The sequence below is a fragment of the Lagenorhynchus albirostris genome, chromosome 10, assembly GCF_949774975.1.
Source record: "Lagenorhynchus albirostris chromosome 10, mLagAlb1.1, whole genome shotgun sequence".
In the NCBI taxonomy this organism is placed as follows: domain Eukaryota; kingdom Metazoa; phylum Chordata; class Mammalia; order Artiodactyla; family Delphinidae; genus Lagenorhynchus; species Lagenorhynchus albirostris.
Window position 1 is genome coordinate 84,819,751 of NC_083104.1, and position 16,283 is coordinate 84,836,033.

Genomic DNA, 16,283 nt, shown 5'->3' on the forward strand with positions numbered 1-16,283 from the left:
CTGTGTTTCTGGTAAAGACCACAATGGCTTTTTCAAATATTTCTTGTAGTGGAGTTGGAATCAAGTGACTAAAGAACATTAATCGTGACTCAATTTTTTACATATTGAAAGAATGGAAGGCAGATGTGATCAAGATTATGGTATACTGTGTGCGCAGAGAAAAATTAAACCCTGGGAAGATTGTTTTAAGTATCTCTGGCAAGGCTACACCCCAGATCAATTAAAACAAAATCTCTGGGGATGAGGCTCAGACAATCACTTTTTTTTTTTTTTTTTTTTGCGGTACACGGGCCTCTTACTGTTGTGGCCTCTCCCGTTGCGGGGGACAGGCTCCGGACGTGCAGGCTCAGCGGCCATGGCTCACGGGCCCAGCCGCTCTGCAGCATGTGGGATCTTCCCGGACCAGGGCACGAACCCGTGTCCCCTGCATCGGCAGGCGGACTCTCAACCACTGCGCCACCAGGGAAGCCCAACAATCACATTTTTAAAAAGCTCTCCAGGAACTTCTAATACGCAGCCAGGTTTGAGACTCTCTAAATTATATTAGGCTCTTTCTAGATGTTATTGATAGTTATATCAATAGGAAGGTGCAGAGGCTGAGATATAGGTTAAATATTTATTTTAATGTGGTAAATATCTTCAAATAAACCCAATAATTCAGTTCTGGGTTTAGTCAAAACTGAACTTTCTGGATTTAGCCACAAGAGTTTAAGGTACAAGGCATTACTCCTGAATAGCAAGGATTACCCATTTATTTTTGTTGAATCTAAAATGCTGTTATTATTGTTATACTATGTTATACTATGTTACAATGAGCATCTCATTGTGGGGAAAGGTTATGGAATAAGAAAATAAAAAGCAAGGAGAGTGACAGTGAGACAAAGATCAATTGTTCCTGAACCCTCCGAGCACCTGATCAGACCTGATTAATGACGTCTTCGGGGCCACAGGGCATTCTGAGTACTGGTGACCCTCCACTCCAATTGAAGGAAAGTCACATTAAGAAGCAGGCAAAGAAGGGAATTCCCTGGCGGTCCAGTGGTTAGGACTCTGCGCTCTCACTGCCAAGGGTGTGGGTTCAGTCGCTGGTCGGGAAACTAAGATCCTGCAAGCCACGCAGCGCGGCCAAATTTTAAAAAAAAGAAAAGAAAAAACAGGCAAAGAAAACTAGAGAAGGAATTCTGCTTTCTCAGCTAAAGGAAAATAGAGATGAGTAGAAGCAAGGCCACATGTGGGTGGCAGAAACTCCAATGCTAGTTCTGGTTCTGCCAACAGCCTTGTTGGAACAGTTGTCTACAGGTCAATTTCCTTACCTAGGAATCATGGTAATTGTCCCACCTAATTTACAGGGTTGCTGTCAGGATATAGATGTCAAAACATTTGGAAAGGAGCAATCTGCAAACATGAAATGTTATTATGAGTCTCCTCATTAGGTGATACTACAGACAGCTGTGTGGCCACCAAAAGTTGCACCATTCTGTTTATTTTTATTCCCCAAAGGGTCACCTGTTCCAAAGTCTTCTAAATTTAGCATGAGGTACTAAATTCTTCGGGTGCTCCATATGGTGGATAAGGCCTCTGTCAATTGGCTTGAACACCTAACTTCCCTACACAGATTATTTCATCTTTTCATGTTTGCATGACTAATGCTACTAAGCTCAGTGTTGCCAGTTTGTTCACAGTATGCGTTTGTTTCTCAAGTCCTGACGGCCTTAGACCCCTCTGTGCCCTTGTCCATGACGAAAGCCTCAGGATATTCCCACGAGCTTCTTCCTACAAGCCAGAGGACGGAGGCAAAATCTGAGGCCCCCTGACCACACAGTTCCTTTCCCTGTTAATCTGCTCCATGTCTAAGAGAGATGGTCCCAGTTTGGGGGTTTCTGTGTTTACACAGATGTTGGTCTGGGAGGAATGGAAAATTAGGTGGATCTGGAACTTCTTAAAGCCAGTTAATTTGACCACCAATGTGGTCAAATGATAGGCTTCTTATTTGCTTCCAAGTGGGATTGGGTCGACTCACCAAGGAAAAAGGCTAAACCAAATCTCCCTCTCCTTCTAGAGAAAACAGACAAATTTCCCTTCTCTATGACCTCATCTTTACCCGCACCGAGATTCGAGAAGGACAGGGATTATCATGTATTGCTTTCATCCTGCATCTCCCGTTCTTACCTTCTCTGAGTTCTAAAGTGCTCCATAAAGCGGGTGAAGGTTAAGAATTACTGTCTCCAACACTAGACTTGCTTGCTTCAGGCTAGATGCGTGACCTGACACCCATACACTATTTGGGATTGCCTTCTTATATCAGCACTGGGCCAATAGACATCCAATAAATTAAAATGTTCAAATATGCATGTAAATAAAGAAAATGGGATAACAAATTCCTAAAAACCCATCACCGAGTAGAATGATTGTCAAGAATTTTCCACACTTGCTTCATCCATCCCTTTTGTTATTGTTGTTATTAAAGCATCTTAAAGTAAATCTAGACCGTATGTCATTTCACTCCTACAAGCTTCCATGGGCATCTCAAAAGTGTGGACATTTTCCTGCATGATCCTAATTCCATTTTGCACCTAACAAAATGAGCGATATTTCCTTAGTATCGTCTAATATCTAATCCATATTAAAATGTCCCAAGTGTCTCAAAAATGACTTTTTTCGGGCTTCCCTGGTGGCGCAGTGGTTGAGAGTCTGCCTGCCGATGCAGGGGACACGGGTTCGTGCCCCGGTCCAGGAAGATTCCTCATGCCGCGGAGCGGCTGGGCCCGTGAGCCATGGCTGCTGAGCCTGCGCGTCCGGAGCCTGTGCTCCGCAACGGGAGAGGCCACAGCAGTGAGAGGCCCGCATACCACAAAAAAAAAAAAAAAAAAAAAGACTTTTTTCATTAGGTTTGTCATCATGATTAAAACAGGGTCCACACATTGCATCAAGATGGTATGTCTTTTGAGTCTCTTGTCCTTTCTCCTCCCTTTTTTCCCATGAATAAATGATTTGATGAGTAGGGAGTCTGAAGCCCTGAGATCTGTCCAGAGAAAGCCTGTTACCTGCTTTATTTCTCCCAGGCTGACCAAAGAATCACTCGCTCTCACTCTACTTTTTATAACTTCGCCCAGGCTGACCAGATGGGTGGGGTGGTGGAGACAGTGGCTAAGGACGCAAGAAAATGGATAAAAACCACCTTCTCACTAGTGAACCAGAGACAAAATTTAAAACACAGAGCCAAAAGAAAGCCAAGCATTTCAGAGTGAGACTTGAGTCCCAGAAGATAGAAAGTATCCCTTCAAACAATTCTACTGTGACCCAGAGGATGGAGTGAATGCACAGGGAATGGCCTAGAACAGGGTAGAAACTGGTGAGAGTCAGGTGATGGAGTGGTGTGGTAGGGGAGACAGGTTGTCTTGGGAAAAGTCTTCCAACCCCTCTTTTTCCTGCTTTATAAAAATGGATCTGACTCCCCTCTAGGTAGATTGGCTAAGGGCATGAATGGGCAAAGGGGCGCAGACAGCTAAGAGCAGAAGTTAATTTGCTAGCTGAGTGGGAGCTTGGTGTGATTTTAGGAGTTATGTGGGCATCTGAGAGGGGAAGCATCCTGACAGTGCCTTTGGGCTCAGAATCCAAGTAATATGGCATTTCACATGTGTACAAATAAGCCCGTAATGTATTCTTTTGTCTTTGCTGTTGGGAATTTGCCATATGTTGACGGGTCCAGTGTGGGATCCATAAACATTTGTTCTTTCTTTGCACTAAATTGTACTTTAAGCTTAGGATTAAATGGACTTTTTGCTTCATTCCTGTTTCTACAGCTTCAAATCCTCTGGACAGAGCAAGGGATAGTAAGAAATTATTTTACGCCCTTGGTGTATCATAAAAAGGAACATAATTCTGCTTTGTTGATAATCTAGGTATTTGCACATCGCTATACCTAACAGCTTTGCATTCTGGTTATAAATTATTTGATTTTGGCAAACAAAAATAACTCAGCAGATGTTGTTAATATGACCACCTTCTTGGTATGCAGCAGCAAGGACCAGTAATGAAACCACCATCCCTATTATAGCAGTTTAATTTGCTAAAATTACCATTCAGAGAACACGTGTACAGGCCCCTGGGAAACCACTCAGCTTTGAAACTGCTGGCATGTGATGGCACGTTCATACACAGCCTTATTCTATTCGAACCACAGAGTAACTTTCTGACACTGAGTTTTTCTGAAATGTTATCGTTTGCATCCTCCTTTTTTTATCACCTCTACTTCGTTTGGTAATAATTCACGTGACTTCAGACAGAACGCCATAGGTCTAAGGAGACCAAGGTAAAATTATCAGAGAAATTTACTTTAAGGCAGAGAGAATTAACAAGACAGATAAATGTCCCCCTATTAGTACATAATGATTGGAAAGTACCAGCCTTCAACTAGCTCATTTCCTTAATAAAAACATTTTTTTATTTGTATGTTGCTTAAAAAACAACAACAAAAAATTAGTGCTCACTTCGGCAACACATATACTAAAATTGGAGCAAGACTGAGAAGATTAGCGCGGCCCCTGTGCAAGGATCACATGCAAATTTGTGAAGCGTTCTGTATTTTTCTATTATACATAAAATAGATAAGCAATAAAGATTTACTGTATAACACAGGGAACTATATTCAATATCTTGTAATAACATAACGGAAAATAATCTGAAAAAATATATGTATAATTGAATCACGTTGCTGTACACCTGAAACGAACACAAGATTTTAATAAATCAACTATACTTCAGTTGAAAAACTTACAACATAAGATTTAACAAACATTTTTGTGCTTTTATCGGACTGTAGTGCAAACACAACAGGTCATTGCTTCACGTAGTAGATTCAATCCAATACCACTATCCCTTTATCGATTTTTAAAAATTAATTTTATTGGCGTATGGTTACAATGTTGTGTTAGCCTCCACTGCACAACTAAATGAATCAGCCATACACATACAGATATCTCCTCCCTTTTGGACTTCCCTCCTATTTAGGTTGCCACAGTGCATTAGGTAGAGTTCCCTGTGCTATACAGTGTGTTCCCATCAGTTGTCTATTTTATACATAGTACCAATAATGTATACGTGTCAATCCCAGTCTCCCAATATCGATTATTAATTTTCATAATAAGTCTGCGTTCTGAGAAGTCTTTCTATAAAGTTACAGTTACATAAGTGAATCATTCCATAGCTAACAATAAGCACCCAAAGGTGATCGGCACATGCCGTCATTTACAGGCTTCTAAAAACTGCGTGACGCAGGCTGTAATCAAGAGAATCAGAACAGAGACTGTGAATAATAATGCATGTCTTCCCACATAAATCCTTTCATCTTCCCTCCTCTGGATGAGCCCTCACTTCTTCTTTTTTTTTTAGTAGAAAAATCCAAGTTAAGGAGCTCCAGGGGCCAAAGCTGAGAAGGCATCCAGGTGTTCTAACCCTGCGTCCCTTGGTCCCTTTAAAACCCCTACGAGCTGCACTTTATACCCTCATATATTATATTCAAGTCTATAATAAGATGCCTGAATGCTAAGCGTTTGAAGTGCTGCTTTTAAAAGTGTTGTCATAACAACAGGAATAAAATGACAAGTGTAACTTGACTGAAAAGACTGCCTTAGTTTTAAGTCCATTGCTTTACCTAAGCAAGGGCTTAACTGTAACCTCCTAGTGCAGACAAAGGCTGTGGTCAAATGACATTACCATAATTGAGTCTGTATCTTTAGCTATATTTGCCATCACATAAAATTGTCAGTCCTCCATCAGTTCAATTTAATTGCTCGGATGGCCAGAAATAAATTAATTGACCATAAGAAGAATCTATTTGTTTGATTATGTAGGCCATATCTGAAAAGCTTTAAGATAATTTCTTCTCCTTTCTCTGAGATGAACTGTACCATGTAGCTTAATTATAAGGTTCAATTCCATTTTCTACCTGACTCTCATGCCCGCAGATGAATACCAGTGTTGGTCACCCATGCTGGGCAAGGTACGTGGTGCGTGATTATGCTTCCCAGCACACTGTTGGGTACATTCTTCCAGGACCTAAGGATTTTTTTTCTCTTTAAGATGTCCAAAGATGTAGCTCCATTCTAGTGAAAATGATTAAAACTATGAGCTTATAAAAATGGTAATTTCAGTAAAGTCAAATAACAATAGAAGATGTCAATGTCATTTCGTTGCTGTTTTGAAGTAAAGAAGCCACAATCACCATTAGCTAGAAATGAGTTGCCAGGCTCTAGGGGTAAACAGGCTGCATGCAAGAAAAGCCTGAAGGAGTCGATAACACCAGGCATGGGACCATTTTCTTCTATGTTGGAGTGTTGTTTTTGAATCTGATGATCAAATAATGAGGATTTGTGGTGGGTGTATGTTTTTCTCAGCAGGACCAGCCAAGCTGTCTATGAGGACCATGTTTCCAAGAAATTTTCCCTTTTGATGGACATGGTTTTGAATAGGTTTAAAAAAAAATTAGGTAATAAGTGCAAAATGCTTTTTCCTCCAAACCAGGAAACAGTTGGTCCTGTTTTGATGTCTAGTTTGCACCAAATGAGGGTCTCCGAGTGTTCTAGACTTTGCATTTTAAAATGAGTTGTAACATTAGTCAAAATCCATTTAACCCCTCTTGACATTTAAGCGAGTTTTATGTCCTGAGTCATTTCTCTTCTAATTATCGTGAGGCCAGCTGCTTCCTCCTGCATTTATTTGATCCACCAGAATGGAAGAAGAAATAGAGTTTTCATTTTCCTCAGGCTGAAATGGTGTCAGTTATCGAGAAGTTCCTACAACTGACTGTCCCAGTGAGTAGATGTGCAATTAACGTTTCTTCTTTACTCTTCAAATGGTTCAGCCACACCCTTAAAATAGCTTCACAGTTCTCTGCTGTCATTGCTTAGAGGGGGAATAAAAGAGGAAGAAAGAGGAGAGCAGTAATGTCAAATTACTTTATTTCTGTATATCTCTTCACCTGTAAAGTATGTATGCTTTTATAATTAGTGCATTCTATTTGATGGATGAAAGCCAGATATAGCTTCAAAGGGCACATTCTAGTTAGTAGAAAAGACCATTACTCCACACTAAGATTTTTACGTATGTTTTCTCATTTTCTCCTTGCAATAACATTGGTGACTTAGGTCTTATTGTACTCACTTTATTGACAAGAAAAATTGGAGCTCAGAGAGAACTTGGGTGAACCCTGGGGTTAGCCTGGCTCCAGAGACAATGCTTTTCTATTCTACCCTGTATTGAGCATGAAAGAAGTTGGTACAGACAGGTGGTACCTACACTCAAGAAGTTTGTAGCTTATTAAAGAGACGAAACATTCAGGGAGATAATTATAATACACTGAGCCCCTGAGTATGTTAATTCCCATTAATAATTGGAAGTTTTGTCAGAAATAGAGTTACAGATGTAGAAAACAAACTTATAGTTACCAAGAGGGAAAGGGGGGAGGGATGAATTGGGAGATTGGGATTGACATGTAAACACTACTATATATAAAATAGATAACTAATAAGAACCTACTGTATAGCGCGGAACTCTATTCAATACTCTGTAATGACCTGTACGGGAAAAGAATCTAAAAAAGAGTGGATATATGTATATGTATAACTGATTCACTTTGTCGTATAGCAGAAACTAACACAGCATTGTAAATCAACTATACTACAATAAAAATTTATTTTAAAAGATCAAAAAATAAAATAAAATAAAAACCAAGCTTTGAAAACAAGAAATAAATAAAATAGAAGTGCAACAACAAAAAATAGTTGGATGTTTTATGGTTCACAAGGCAAGATCCCTCTGGTTGAGCTGGTTGATCTGCTCAGAAAATGCTTCAAGAAATGGTTGGCTTTTGCATCAAATGATAGTCATGGATCAAACCCATTGAATAAAATAAGGATCCATGAATCCATGCTGACAGTCCTGAAAATAAATAAAAACAAATAAATAAAAGGATTCAAGAAAACTCTTACAGTAGAAAACAATGATTGAGTTCAAAGAGTACCATTTTGCCACCATCATCATAATAATTGATTTGGGCAAAAATTATCAATGGATGCTAAAACTTCTGGGTTAAAGAAACAAGATATTTGCATAGCCCCAAAGTACCTCCTTACTAACCACTTACCAGTTGCAAAGGCAAAAATAGAAACTTTCCAGGAGAGAAACTGTCCAGCAACACCTGAACCAAGTAATCAAAGTTAACATCACTAGTAATAGGACCAAGTGATTCCTTGTGCCTTCGAATGCAATACCTTCAGAAGGATGGCAATATCACTTATGTGATGTCACTCCCAAAGATACATAGCCTAAGCCTAATTATGAGACAACATCAGACAGACCCAAACTAAGGAACGTTCTATAGAACACCTGGTCTGTACTCTGTGAAAATGTCCAAGTCACAAAAGACAAAGAAAGGACAAGGAACCATCACAGATTAAAGGAGACTAAAGGCACATTTCAAGACAGGCAGCGCATGATCCTGGATTGGCTCCTAGCATGGGGGTGGGGGTGGAGGGACAGTATACCAAACATCATTGGGACCATTTGTAAAATTTGAATAATGTCTGTACATTAGATAATAGTATCGTATTGATGTTAAATTTCCTGATGTTGATAATTGTACTGCAATTATGTAAGTGACGACCACATCTTTAGGATACACACATCATATCTGCATCATATCTGCAGATTGCTCAACGGGGAGGAGCAAATATATATATGAATATGTATATGCAAGTTGCTCTCAAATGATTCAGGAAGTAGTAATGGGTATGTGTGTATGGGGGGAGACGACAGAGTAAAACGTGACAGATTTCAGCAAATGGTGAATCTGGATGAAAGATGTATGAGAGCTTTATGTTCTTTTCTTGTAACTTTTCTGTAAGCTTCCAATTATTTCAAAAAAACAAAAACAAAACCGTAATTGGTTTTTGAACTGGACTTCCAAAGTACCCATGGTTTTAGTTTTTATCAGTCAGTATTTAAAGTAGTTCTGCTTTTTAATTATCTAAAAATTGCTATGTTCACAAAGATGCTCGTTTCCGGCTTCCCTTGATTTCACCTGTTCAGATCACATCCATTCTTCTGGATGTAGCCAGCGTTTTATCTTCTCTATGAACCTTCCTGGCTGTACCTGTCTCATTTATCTCCCTCTCCATTGAGAGAACTCTATTATTTTAAATTTTATTAAGCACTTACCACACACCAGCTATTGAGTATACTAACTCATTTGCACCTCAAAAATCCTCTGAAGTGTTAGTCCTTTTATACAAATGAGGAAACTGGGATTCAGAGAGGTTAAGTAACCTGCATAAGTTCAAACAGCTGTAAACTGTAGCCCCCAAATGGAGCCCAGATTTGTCTGACTTGGGAGTCCACATTCTAATCATCTCAGCTCTACTGCTTTCCTTGGAGCACTGAGAAATAGACATCACTTAAAATTTCACTGTGTGTTATTTCCTACATATTTCTTACATCAGACATGATCTCCCAACTTCTTTATGTACAGTCATATTTTCTTCTTGCATTAAATTATTAAAACTGTTTATAGCAGAGATCAGTCTTTGGTTCTTTTTAGATCTTGGGCAACATATAGCATCCTGCCAGTGATGAGCCGATAATATGTAGTTAATAATTGTGTTGACTGAGGTGTCTTAGAAAATATGGAAAGAAAACCATTGATATCAGTTTCAGAGATTCTGAAAATGCGTTCCTTTTCTTCCACGTTAGTTGAACCTCAGTCTTCGTTATCACAATCTTTGTATTTCTCAAGCACCTTACTTTTTATAAGGCACTTCCTCATTTTCTGTATGTTTTTAAGCAGAAGTCTTACCGTCTATAGGGCTGGTGAGAAGTCAGGTTAGAAGATGTCCAAGTAGCCTCACGATTGTAAGATCGAATGATGCTTTGATCTCAGTTGAACCTTACAATGCTTGTCTATTAAAATGGGGAGGAATTACTACTCTCATTCTCTAGATACCAGATTTGAGCTTCAGCAAGTTTAGTATGTGCCCAAGAGGCCAGTAAGAACACCTGAGCTTGGTTCTTCCATCTCTCACTGAGGAGTGAGTCTGTGTTGCTCTGTAAGTTTTTTCATGCGTTCACATCACTTGTCTCAGTCAATCAATGTAATATCTCATTTATTGTTTGGTTAGCAAACAAAGCTGACAACTGAGAGGCAAATATTAGCCTTGCCTTGATTTATTTTAAGGCAGTACACTCCAAAAAAAAAAAAAGCCCGTGACTTAAATATATCCACTTTTTTTAAGATTAGTCAACTGTTCTGTAATAGGTACCTTGCATCCATATATAAGCAGACGCCTATTTTTAGGATTCATCTTAAATAATCATTTAGCATAGCAGGCTATCTACATCTGCCCCACGTGCCTCTTTCAGACAACTGAATTATACTTCTGCCCTTGACCAAGATGTGGAGGTGCATAAACAGGACAGCACGGTTAGGAGAGGAGAGCGGAGGCACACAAAGCAGGCAGGAAGAAATGACTCAGAAAGTGCAGTGGGGCCAGTGTGCTGCATCTTATGTGGTGCTGATGGGGAAAAGGATCAAATCACGAAAATATTCAACTCTCAGGTGGTGGCTTGTTGATCGAGCTTTTCCTTTTCAGGTCCCGATTCCTTGGCACTTCCTCTTGCAGAAGGAATGATGACATTTTCTGGAAATTGATAGTGATTTTCCGACAGCTCTATTGATGTAAAACTCATATATCACATAAAATTAATTCATCTTAAGTGTACAGTTTGAGTTTTAGTAAATGTATACAATTGTGTGACAGTCACCACAACACAGTTTTAGAACACTTCCAGCCCCACCCCCAAAAGTTCTCTCATGGTCCTTTGCCTGCTCCCATCCCTGGCACCAGGCCGACACTTGGGTTGACTGTAGAATTGTCTACTTTTGCCAGCATTGTCACTCCAGCAACCTGCCAACTGACCATTGACTTATCTCAGAGGGTTGGTCTCAGTCTAATGTGGAGATGGCGAAGCTTTGTAGCTATGCAACTGTTGATTTCTAAGTCAACATTTTCGCTCCACGACAAATGCTTTGGTGAGAACTGAGATGTCCTTACTCACTTCATTCAGAAATCACAGATGTCTGTTATATTTTCTGTCCATAGTGGGGGTCTTCCAGAATTACCTGTTTGTGTTCTATATTAGAGAATTTGGTTAAATGAAAAAAAGGAAAACACCATAAAAACCTTGCTCTTCCAGGATTAAGACAGTGATGTCAGCTGTTGTGTTGTTGTTTTTTAAATTTCATAATGTTTGATGTCCTGCAACTCCAGCATGTACAAATGCTAATCTGCTCCCCCGTCTCCCATAGAGAGGCCCGAGTGTCATCCTGGCAAGGTCCACTTTGCTTTTGACCATATCTTAAAATCAGAAATAAAAGGCATATATAATATAGACTGTATGGGTTCCCTTTTATTATCAAGGTAGCACATGGAATGTGGGGTAGACCTAAGTACCCCCTTAAAGGTGGTTGAAGAAAAAAGTTAATTTATAAACCCCTCGACGTACCTCTAAAAAAATAATATGATAGGGACTTCCCTGGTGGCGCAGTGGTTAAGAATCCGCCTGCCAATGCAGGGGACATGGGTTCAATCCCTGGTCCGGAAAGATCCCACATGCCACGGAGCAACTAAGCCCATGTGCCACAACTACTGAGCCTGTGTGCCGCAACTACTGAAGCACACACGCCTAGAGCCCGTGCTCTGCAACAAGGGAAGCCACTGCAGTGAGAAGCCCATGCACTGCAGCAAAGAGTAGCCCCTGCTCTCAACAGGTAGAGAAAGCCCACGCACAGCAACAAAGACCCAACGCAGCCAAAAATTAATTAATTTTTTAGAAAAAGAATATGATAGAAAAAGCAGGATACAAAATTTAACATGCATTGTGCTCAAAATTCTTATGTTTTATGCGGAAAGGGAAGAGTTGAAGAAAATTACATGCACCAAAATTCTGCTGGTGGTTATCGATGGGTGCTAGAAAACAATATGGTTCTTCCCTCCCCCTCCCTGCCCTGACTTCTTTCTACTTCTCTGTATTTTCCTAATACAGCAGAGTGCTTTTATGCTTGGAAAAACTAAAAATAACCTAATGATTCCTATTTGCTTTCATGAGTCTTAGTATATTTAACTCTAACGATCAATATTAACATTCCTTCTAGCTGACCGGTTGCTTTGTCCAGTTACCATATCAGTTAATCAATGCCTCTAACACTTCTACTGTGAACTCGTCAGTTTGGAGATTCATGCCCAAGAAGTGATGAAAAGAGGTTGGCCTGTCTTACCTAACCTTGGGGTTCCCCGAGAGGAATTGTTCACATTTGGGTAGAGAAGCTTGCTAACTCAGGCTAATCAAATTTACAAGAAAGTTTAAGTCAGAATACCAGTTAATAAAAATGTAATGGGAAATGGAACTGTCACCTAGACTGAACTTTCAAAGCATTTTTCTTCCATTTTTACTACTTCTACTGGTAGCACCATCAGGAGCTGCATTTTAGGGTCTGGTGCGTAGCCCTGCTGTGTGACGAATGCCCTTCATTGCCTGTCTTCCAAGCAACCCTCCAAGGTTGACTTCTATCATTCATTCGTTTATTCTTAAGAATCAGGTTATCTCTGTGTTCTCCAGGTCACTGGCTATTTCCCTGCTCCGAACTGCACTCATATTGTCCCTTTTATTTCTGATCTAAACAAGTATGAGACCTGGTGGGATGAAGGGGGACCTCTTGACCCTTGATGTTTCTTTATCTGCCTCAGCCGCCTCCCCAGACCCTGCCATCTCCAGCCACGCTCAGTGCTGTTACCAAACTGCCTGCTGATCTGATAAGCTACCTTCTAATTCAAACAAACTAGGAACTTCCGGTCAGCTGGTTGCTCATGGTACCCACCAAGGCCCGGTGTACTTGTATCACCGTGTCATATCAGAACACATGAAATCCTATACTCATTTTAATTTCAAAAGACTCCAGTATGTGTTCAGGTGGATCTTAGCACTGCATAGCCAGGGAGAAGGCAGCGGTTTTCACTGTATGAAGAGTCGAGAAGAGAAACAACTGTGACTTTCTGGCTTCTGTGCTAAGAGACTCGGCTCAGAATGGTAGGGTTTGTTCAACTCTTAGTCAAGGTGCTGGGGATTCTTTCCAGAAGGATTCCGTTCTTCCCAGGGATTGTGGGAAAGGCAGGGCATGGGTGGCCACCCGGTATAACAGCCTGGGCCTCCTGGGACAAAACAAAGTAAGGGGCAAAGCACAGCAGCTTTATCGTTTGCCTAAGATTTGAGACCTTTCTGGGATTTAATGCGCAAAAATGAATGTTAGTTCTGCTGGCGTTTTCGGAAAGACCAGGTGAGAAGTCAGTAACTTAGGGACTGGAAACATTTTTCAAAGCGCCAGGAGTTTCAAGTAGCAGCAGCCAAAGAAGGACTTGTGGTTTTTTATGTGGAATTTCGTGCTTATTAGATATGGGATTTGGTGAACCTTGACAATACGTATTGGGTATAGTGCGTCCTACCAGGAGTACAGTATCATCTCTAAAAATCCTTCAGATCAAAATAAAGAAGTTGGTACATAGCTCAGAGCTCATAATGGGAACTTCACTGGGGAATCTGAATTATTCTACTGTAATCAAAATTTATGAAACCTAATACATTATTTCTCAGAAATTATATTTCTCCTCTTCAGGACTTACACATATAAACTATATAAATATAGCCGTTACCCATTAAAGCTATCTTATATGTTCTTGTATCTGAGCTTTCTCTCCTCTCCAGTCCCAACTCTAGACAACTCCAAATGTCTGCAGTTTCAAAAGAGAATTTTGCATCATATCAATCATACATAAATCCATTTCCTTTATAAAAACTCAAACAATATAGAAAAAATTAAAATGTTTCTGACTACTACTCAATCCCACCTCTTCATAGACTGTGTATACTTTCAGAACTTTTCTATTCATGTACATAATTTTATATTTTGTTCTCAACATTCCTGGTATCATACTCTATTTTGTTCTGCAATTTGTCCTCAGCCGGGCGGGTCGGGGCGGGGTGGATCTTTCTATGGGGCATATTGTTTTTAACTGCTATGGTTATGCCATAGTGTATTAACCATTCCTGTAATGATTAACATTTACATCATTTCCGTTTTTCCGCTATTACATTAACTGTCGTGAACATCCCTGTATATAACTTTTTGTGAACTTGAGTATTTCTCCACAGGAGATAGCAAAGAGTAGATGTGACATATTAAAGGATAAGTATGTTTTACATTTTAAATAATAGATACTACCTAGTTGTCTTCCAAACTTTCGGTACCACTTTATACCCCTACCAGCAGTGATACTGCAGTTCTACTTCAGTCCTTTCTTTAGGTAAAGGTACAAAGAAGCATCTGCTACTAAAATGCAAATGACAAGGAACCAGTTTGAAGTCCTTAAAGCCTGAAAATGAGTAATATAGCTTTAAGGGTAGTTTTGCTGGAAGAAAGCAGGTCTGTGAGATTCTAGGAAGCCAGGGAGCAGCTTGAAGACTTAGGGCTCCAAGAGGTGGGAGTGGTGTTGTCAAGAAGATGATAACAGAGTTGCAGGATAACTAGCCAGTGGGGAATGGCTGAGGCCATCGGAAGAGTAGTAGCAAAGAACTGTCACCCCTGGGCTTCCCTGGCGGCGCAGTGGTTGAGAGTCCGCCTGCCGATGCAGGGGACATGGGTTCGTGCCCCGGTCCGGGAAGATCCCACATGCCGCGGAGCGGCTGGGTCCGTGAGCCATGGCCTCTGAGCCTGCGTGTCCGGAGCCTGTGCTCCGCAACGGGAGAGGCCACAACAGTGAGAGGCCCGCGTACCACAAAAAAAGAAAAAAAAAAAAGAAAAAAGAACTGTCATCCCTACTTCAGAGTTAGGGGTGTGGGCGGGGAGGTGCTTTGCATACTCTTATCCTTCAACCCACCTGCTCTCCCCTCTCCCAACCTACTCCTTTTCTCCAAGAGCCTGACCTTGTGCAGAGGCCCTCAGACTTATTTTATGACTCTCCTTAGGCAGTGAGCCAGCCTCTAGGGGAATTGATGGCAGGATAGAGATCTCAGCCTAAGCCAGAGCTATCAGTCAAATTCTTTTCCGATAGATAATGACCATTTCTAAGACCAGACAGGCAAAACCACTTACCTCCCTTCCTGTTCCCAGTGGCATCCATTCAACACGTAAATGTAATGAAAAGCGTCTGAGGATTTTATCCATCCCGAAGCAATTTACAAACTCAGAATCCAGGGCAAACATTTGTTTTGTTCTCAAGAAGCTTTCTTACCTATTACTGAAAAAGGGGAAGAAGGAAAATTATTTCACTATCCAGTTCTAATGTTTAATTCATTTAACGTTTAAACTTTGTAAAGAGAGGCTTATTTAAGACTTTTTAAAAGTTGGACATTTGAGAAATTGTAGCAGATGATTGTAACTGAAGTTTGAACATTTTCAACCAATTCAGCATCATCCTTTTTTTCTTTTGTAGGCTGAGCATCAGAACCATCTGGGGTCCTTTTCAAAATCCCAATACACAGGTCCATACTAGTTAAGTCAGAATGCCTGGGAGTATGTGAAACTACTGATCCAGTGGATAAGAGAAAAAAATCTTTTTGGTTTAAAAGCATAATCTCTAGGAAGTACAAGACAATAGCGCAGTTAAAATAGTTCAAATACTTTAAGTCTTTTCCCTGTGACCAAAGAACGCCATGATGCAACAGACCTGTTGAACAATAATTTACAAAATGAGATACAATACTAATTAAATTTGCCACATGGAGACTTTGAGGTGGGTTTTAGGTTATAAAATTATTGGGCACAGAAAGAACATGTTTTCCTGATATTGATTAAATTTTCTGGATCTTTTTCTTGATATTTATTACGTTTTCTTGATATTTACTACGTTTGCATGTGATACAAAGATAGCACAGGCGTGCTTTATGAACCTAAGAAGGTGTTTTTAACGAGAACTAGACAGACTGCTTAGTAAGCAACAAAGAACACTTAAGAGAACCTCATTAAGGATTTATGTGAATCATGGTTATTTTTGAAACTTGGGGGTGGGGGGAAGTAACCAGAAAGAGTCTTATTTGCACCACATTTTGTCCTGCCATTCGTGCACTAGATATTAATTTTATTGCACACGCATACTTCTACGTCATTACTTTTAAAATTCTAGAGAATGTTCCAAAACTTAAGCCTCCCTGTCTCCATCCCTAGCTGGACTGGGTGGGAT

The 16,283-nt window shown here is 40.2% G+C and overlaps 1 protein-coding gene and 1 non-coding gene across 2 annotated transcripts in view; both read left to right on the forward strand.

Moving 5' to 3' along the window:
- The window catches only part of RIPOR2 (RHO family interacting cell polarization regulator 2), an 88,248-nt gene that overhangs the window by 13,460 nt on the left and 58,505 nt on the right, over positions 1-16,283 (forward strand). The gene's annotated exons all lie outside the window — the stretch shown is intronic.
- LOC132528356 (U6 spliceosomal RNA) lies at positions 4,483-4,589 on the forward strand. Its single transcript, XR_009543225.1, has one exon. It is a non-coding gene; the product is annotated as a U6 spliceosomal RNA (small nuclear RNA).